General features: G+C 37.3%; 1 long non-coding RNA gene across 1 annotated transcript; it reads right to left on the bottom strand.

Annotated features, from left to right (window-relative positions):
- Window positions 1-1,772: 1,772 nt before the first annotated feature.
- On the bottom strand, window positions 1,773-6,718 carry LOC137974031 (uncharacterized). The gene is made up of 3 exons (XR_011117376.1): window positions 6,487-6,718; window positions 5,700-5,780; window positions 1,773-5,029 (listed from the first exon to the last, which is right to left on the bottom strand). It is a non-coding gene; the product is annotated as an uncharacterized lncRNA (long non-coding RNA).
- Window positions 6,719-7,500: the final 782 nt, after the last annotated feature.

Here is a 7,500-nt window from a genome sequence, read left to right as displayed (position 1 = left end):
ACCTACACTTAATCATCAACTTTATCATGTTAATTTAAAACTGTCTTTGTAATCTTTTACATTGTCATGTGTCCTTACAGCTAATTAGCATTTTGGTTCACACTATATATTCAACTCTGTACTTTGTAATTTAAACTGAAGATGGCAGAAGTTTCTGTCGAAACATGTTTTTAAATTTAAAAAGTATTGTGTTGTTTCTTAAAATATCGTTATCCCTGCTACTATCCAGACCTCTTGCTAACGTTGAAAGTATGCCGACAAAGTGAGAGCCTAACAAGAATGAACAAACACCATTACTGCAGGTGGCAACTGTATGCTTAAGCGGTTAATTCAAAGAATTATTAGACAGCGTTAAGTAAATGAAAAAATGAAAGCCCTGCTTCTAACACTAGACAAAACAAATGAAAGGCTAAGAAGATAAGGAAGAAAATGCCCAGAAAAAAATTACAAATTTGTTGACCTACATAAACCTGAGAGCTCCCGATATTGCTAAGGACTTTTAAAAGTTTAAAGTAACATTCAAAGCTGCGTTGAAAAATTACAACTTTTTTTTTACAAACATGCAAAAAGCGAACAACAAACTTAAGATGAAGACAAATTGCCAAAGGACATACATTTTTTTCCTTTATTACAACGTCTAAATTTTGAGGCCGAGGCTGAATGTTATTTTCTTATGATTTGAGCCTGAAAACGTTCCTAACATGTTCTTTAAGTTGTGTGGTATACTTAATTAAGGCCACGGCAATCGGCCTCAACATTTCAACATCCGTCCGATTTTGTTGAACGATGTTGACCACTCGGTTTTAACATCGATTCAACTTCGATTCAAGATGTTTCAAAACTGTTTCAACATCGCTGTTCACAACAAAATCGAACGGATTTTGAAGCAAATGTAGAAGCCATCTGCCCGGCGGGCCTTCAGTTCGACAACAAACTGAGTTGTTGTTCTTCAGTGCATCACGCAATAACAAAACTACATTGTCAATGTTAAAAATCGTTTCTGTCTATTTGAATCATTTGTCCTGTTAGACTACAGTTTTACATTTCCTTTACCTTAATTTACACTACTAATAAAAACCAAACAACAACTTGAGCAAAATTAAGACATTCTTAACTGACTCTCAGCCTGGGTATGGCTCTAAAAAAATGATTAATCGCAGCCTTAACGTTCTTATAAATAGGTTCTTATAAAAAGAAAATTAGCGTAACATCGTTTTGGCTCAAGTTGTTCCAGACCCGGAAAAAATTATTCGATTGAAAAGTGACCATTTGTGTGCAAAGATTTCAGTATGTGCCCCCGTAACCTTGAATGTACACACTCTAAGCATATCTAATTAAAGGTGTATACGAAATCCTTAGCAACGGCGTGTGAACAGCTAAAGCCAAATTGGAAAGCTTCAGCATTGCTCGCAAAATCAATCGGCAGGCTTCTAAGTTTGCTAATTTAAAAGTTCTCAAATCATTATAATTAATGACGATTGATCCTTGAGAGCGGAAACAACTTATTTTTCAAAACTAAAACACCGCGAAAAAATTTACATTCGGTGTTTCAAACTTAAGGGCAATCGTACAAATATAGCTAATGACTCTATTCACCGCAACACTTGAATCAAGTCCAATTTGAATTGTTTAATAAATTATTTCCTTTAAAATTACAATTTTCCAGATCAGTGTCTCCGAAAGAATTGCTGGGAAAACAAAATGCAGCTTTCAAACAGTTGTCAGAAAATCGAAAAGGGGAACTTTTCGTTGCGCAGAAGTTCGTTCTTGTGACACTCCGTGTTGGTCCTCCGGTTCGGTTACCTAACGGACACAATTTCAACAAATTTCTTTGACATATTCATATTAAGCGAGGTGCCATAATGCGGAAACCACTCCGTGACGCAAAACAATGTCAATCTTCATGTCATTAACTGCCAAAATATCCAAAGCGCAAATAACAGGAAAAACTGTCAGACATGGATGCAAGGTATGACAGCTGCAGTCGTTGAAACTAAGAAGGGTAAATTTTATAATTCAAACAGGGGGGATTAGAATACATCCGGATCACGCAGATTATCAGTCCTTCAACACAAGAAAACGAATAATTGAAGGAAAATGTATGCAATTTCTGAAGAGGACAGTTTTTTGCCTGCCATCATTAGCAGCAACCCCGTTAAACAACTCGAGCAGGTTCGAGGGTTTTACGAACGACAGTGTGAGTTTAGTCTGTTGCTCGATCGAAATCTTGAAGAGATACGAATGGCGTATTGTAAAAAGCTTTGCACAGAAAGAATTCGACAAAGCAAATCCTTGTGGGAACTGGAAGTCCGGAAAAGCAGGCTACTTCACAAGATCATGGAACCCAAAAAGAAGAAAAGTTCGGAATGGAAACGAAAGTCCATGGCCAACAGTGAAAACAAACGTTTTAACCACAAAGAAAGAGGGAACAGGAGGGCGGAAAGTAAGCTTAAGACCTCAAAGATTACAGAAAACATCCCGCAGTTGTCAAAACATCCGAAAGAAGAATTACAAGACAGTGGAAACGAACAGGAAGTAAAGAAACTAGAAATACCGAAGTTTCTCCTTCATTGAGATGTTAACATCGAAATTTTTCCTCAATTCTCATGGAGCACCTGGGTTGCCTAGAGACGGGGAGTGGAACATTCGTCGTCGATCCTGAGGTAAATACGGAAATTGTCTATTGGCGGAAAGGTGAAAGCTGGTCTGGGGAACTGTCGAGATAATATGAAAAGCATTGACACTTATAAGGACAAAAAGTAGACGAAGAATATGTTTTAAACAAAATGTTATTCGCAAAATTTGTTTGCTGTTTTCAGCTGTACAATCATTATTTATTTAAAATATTCAGTCAACACATTGAGCTTTTTTATTTTTAATTGCGCATATAAAATTACATTCAACGAGCTACTGGTTTAAATAGAGTAAATTGGAAATTAAAAAAAAGGAGTTAACTCATGATTTTGAGAAAAAAAGACGTTAGAGATGGGTGAGAATGTTCAAATTTCGAATTCTTCATACTTTATTTGGAGGAAGAGTTTAAAATGTACTTCAGAAAATTTAAGTATGCTTTACGAAAGATGTACTCTTCTGTTATGACACAGGCATACTTGGAGAAAAATGTAAGAGCTTATAGCAGAAGTCTAATCTGTGACCACGAATGTTCGCAGATACTCGGAAAAGTCCGCATGCTACTTGCAGTCTAACCTATGACCTTCCGCTAACTATTTCGGATGTTCAGAGACACTCGGAAAAAATCCGAGTGCCACTTGCAGGAGTCGAACCCGTGACCTTACGATTTCTATTTCGAAAGCTATAAAACTGATCAACTCCCTGGGAGCTTAATCCATTGCCATGTGCCTTTTTTGGCAAATTTATTTTCTACAGAAGTGAAACAATCACCTTTGAACATGAATATTCTACGTGTTTTGATTGGTCAACTCGGAGGTGATTACCTCTCAGCAACTAAGGAGCAACAAAATGGGTTCCGCTGGTCTGAATCTTTTCGGTCAACCTCGTTCCCATGCTCTCCGTTGTCAACGACCATGGAGACCCTGGAAACGAGGTTGCTTTTCGGTAAGTCAGTTCTCAGTTTTGGTCTGTTACTTGTTCAGCCTGAGTGTAATGTATACTAAAACAATTACTAGCATCGGTATCACTCACTGAAAGAAGTGGATATTTTTCTATTCAACGTTGAGCAATAATTATTATTGTTAACTATCCCTTGGGGATAGGGGATATAAAATTTTGTTCGTGGCCTCCCCAGCCGTAAAGTAAAGTAAAGTCAATTTATTTAACGTCGGTAGTTCCTTCAGTTATGAAACTGCTATCAATGGAAGCCGACGGTGCGCCTTTTACCCCCCTCCCTCCCTCTGTCAGTGCTCTGTTTTACGGGTATTTAAAGCTATAGCTACACGGATCAGAGGAAAGTGGAAACAGACGTTGAAGTCACTGAGGATCGAACTGGGGACCCCTTGCTCCGAAAGCCGCGCACTAGCAAACTGAGCTACGCCTGCAAATGTTGGTTTTTGAGGAGAGCAGAAAACCGGAGTACCCGGGAAAAAACCTTTCGGAGCAGAGTAGAGAACCAACAAACTCTACCCACATATGACGTAAAAATCCGGGAATCGATCCTCGGCCACATTGGTGGAAGGCGAGTGCTCTCACCACTGCGCCAGCGCTGCTCCCCTCGTCGGTTTCTCATAAAAGGAAGGGAAACGAACTTTATTTAAGTGTCTAGTCGTTCTAGCGCTGAAGCACTAATTGGGGACACAGTAAATTGAAATTAACAATTAACACAACTCAAGTCAAATGTGGGGACCCCACAAGAGGATCTTACAAAAACGACTAAAATTTATTTACAATAGAATTTTTACGTTATATTTACATCAATTTACATTCAAATTATGGGATGACTTCTTTGAAGACATCTTATATCAGCTCTAATTTATATCCTGCTTTTTTTGCTAAAAGCAGTCGACACTTCTAAAACCAAGGCAAATATTTAACTTTCTCTTGCGAATGGATATGTTTTTGAAACAAAAAGATAATTTGGTATTTCAAAAACACTAATGAAAAAATATCATTTGATGATTCGATACTTACAAATCATTAACCTAAAATACACGCGTTTTTTAAAAAAAATTTCCGAGAAGTACGTCAATATTGATAAACAATTATTTTAAAAGATGTGATATTCTTTGAATGGTGACTCGGATATACTCGGAAAAAATCCAAGTGGTTTTAAAGTATTCACAGGGGTGGAGGTGTTTCATTTTAGAGTCTGACTGGTTGAGAGGCAGAAACAGTATTTTCCACCATTGACTTCTGTAACTTAACACCGCTATTAACTATCTACACTTTTTAAGGCAAACCGTCATTCTGAAGACCATGTCCAAATATGGTTGGTCACATCATCAACACCATCATCCATCAGGGCCAGTTTTGCGATGACAACCAATCAAAGACTGCTGTATGAACATCATAAGCTGCCAATGAGCTCTTCGGCTAGATTGTGCGATTCCCTGTCCTAAATGCCAGAAAGATTGAAAAGAGGCATTTAACAATGTCAATTACAAACATATTTGCTGAAATACAATGGTAATTTGGGAATTTGGATAAATTATGATGAAACCTGTCATTACCAAGATCGAAACGTTCATTCTCCTAACTAGTACCATAGATTTCTTTGTTGGGTGGTCATGAGAATTTTTTGAAAATAATTTTATTTTTTTAATACGCACAGTTACACATTACCATAAAACATTGTAAACTACAATAAACAATACAATAAGTATTGCAATACGAACGTGACATGAATTACAGCACTACCAAGCACCAATAATTGCATTAAATTACATGTTTTCTAACATGACAAAAAAGTAATAATAACAGAAAAAATAAATGAATAAAATACGACTTCTAGCACTTCATATAACCTTTTTTCCTTTGGGGTTACATTAAGTCATGAGAATTTGGTGTTACATCAAGATCACACCTCTTAACCTGATAATTTTATATTCATTCTCAATATCTGTCGCACTGAAATTTCATTGAAATTGTGAGGAGAATTTACATACCAATCACATCTTACAGTCAAAGGGTTAAGCGGTAATCGACCCCGAATTTTAGCGGCATTTGGCATAAATTGGTAAAAGGGGTCCCCCTGAGAAACCAAGGAAATTGAAAGGAGTACTCACATCTTCCGAAGAAACAGGAAGTGATAAAGCTTTCCTCAAATACTCTGCTGCTTTCTGGTAATCGCCTTTTTCATAGTAACACTGCCCAGAAAGAACACAAATCCAGTTAGATTGAACGGCTTTGTGGTATCTCGAAAACCTATCCCTGAAATTGAGTCTAAATAAGGTATTTTTACAAAAAGGGCACACCACAGTTAGTTTGATTCTGAAATTCATTAATAATTCATGAGGGCGACAGCCATGCAACAGAAACAAAATACACTGGTCACATATATACCCTCCTAAATTCCAATACTGATGGAATGTTAACCTTATACCAATCCTATATTGGAATTACAGAACGGCCAATAATAATAAAACTACAGAGGATAGGTGTGGTATTAATGGTCTGCTGAAGGTGAACCATTGTAAATAGCACAAAGTCCCACTCACCCTTACGTAAGCCGTGATTTTTGCAATCTAGGCATTGATTTTGATAAGAACGTCTATTTAGTAAGCACTGATTTCAACAAAGAAGGGATGAGAAATGGGATGTTAAACAAGAGCAGTAAGGAAAAGATTAACTCAATGCCAAGGGAACAGAAATTACACTAGAATTTAGCATCTCCATCCCAAAATTTCAGCAAAAACTTTGACAAGAAATTTTAGCGACTTTGAATTGAGAACATGTTCAGACACAGATGCTGAATGTGAGAGCGATTTTCTAGAATAAGTGTAAATCTTTGGCATTGATGTAGTCTTTTCCCTACTACTAATAGATGACCAACTATTTATTACAAAGTTCTACCTTGCCTATCCAGTATAAATTTGCGAGCCAAAAGTCCGGTTTTATTTCTTCAGCCTGTAAAGAAAGAAGATGGTTAAGGCTTTACTGTCTGTCTCTGCACAGCATCAAGAACTGTGCCATGCTCTTTGCAACGAGTGTGTGCCTGGGTTTTTTCACGTGAGCTTTACACTTCTTCTCTATGAAGACTTGAAAGTCTCTTACTATTTGCAGGTGAAATCACAAATACAGCACTTTCTGCTTATTTGTTTTACAATCGACGTCACGCGTGACCAGTATCCACAAAACTGAAATGAACAGCCGAATTCCTCTTTGCAGCTCCAATTTTGAATGGAGTATTGAAGATTTTTCCAAAAGTTGGCACGAAAAATGCACAATAATTGAACAATAATTCATCATAGTTAACGATACAGATTACAAGAGGATTGATTATTGACGAATATCTATTAACTAATAATTAAAGGTGAGCAAGTTTACAGGTAACTATGTTATGCTAACTAATTAGAAACACAGTTTACATGAAAATTGGCTATAATTTACAAAATCTGTAAGCTAATGAAGGTAACATAAGGTTGTATTAAGATTAGAGAGCAAAAAGAATATAGCCGCAAAAAAAAAAACAAAAAAACATATTAGTCAACTTCTCCAACTTTCTTAATTATCACAGATTGATTCAGGGGAGGGGCACAGGGGATCACACCAGCAACCACCTGCATGGTAGCCTGATGTTCAACCAACTTTCAGGGGTGCAGGGATGGTACAGCTGTGACAGCACTCGCCTCCCACCAATGTGGCCCGGGTTTGATTCCCAGACTCGGCGTCATATGTGGGTTGAGTTTGTTGGTTCTCTACTCTGCATCGAGAGGTTTCTCCAGGTACTCCGGTTGCCCTCCTTCAAAAACCAACATTTGACTTGCTTGTGTTAATTGTTAATTACAGTGTCCCCAATTAGTGCTCCAGCACTAGAATGACTAAAAACTTAAATAAAGTTCCTTTCCTTTCGTTTCCTGAACTAAC

This window comes from Montipora foliosa, chromosome 1 (assembly GCF_036669935.1).
Source record: "Montipora foliosa isolate CH-2021 chromosome 1, ASM3666993v2, whole genome shotgun sequence".
Taxonomy (NCBI): Eukaryota; Metazoa; Cnidaria; class Anthozoa; order Scleractinia; family Acroporidae; genus Montipora; species Montipora foliosa.
The sequence above is the reverse complement of the archived record's forward strand: the minus strand, read 5'-3'. Positions and strand labels throughout refer to the sequence as shown.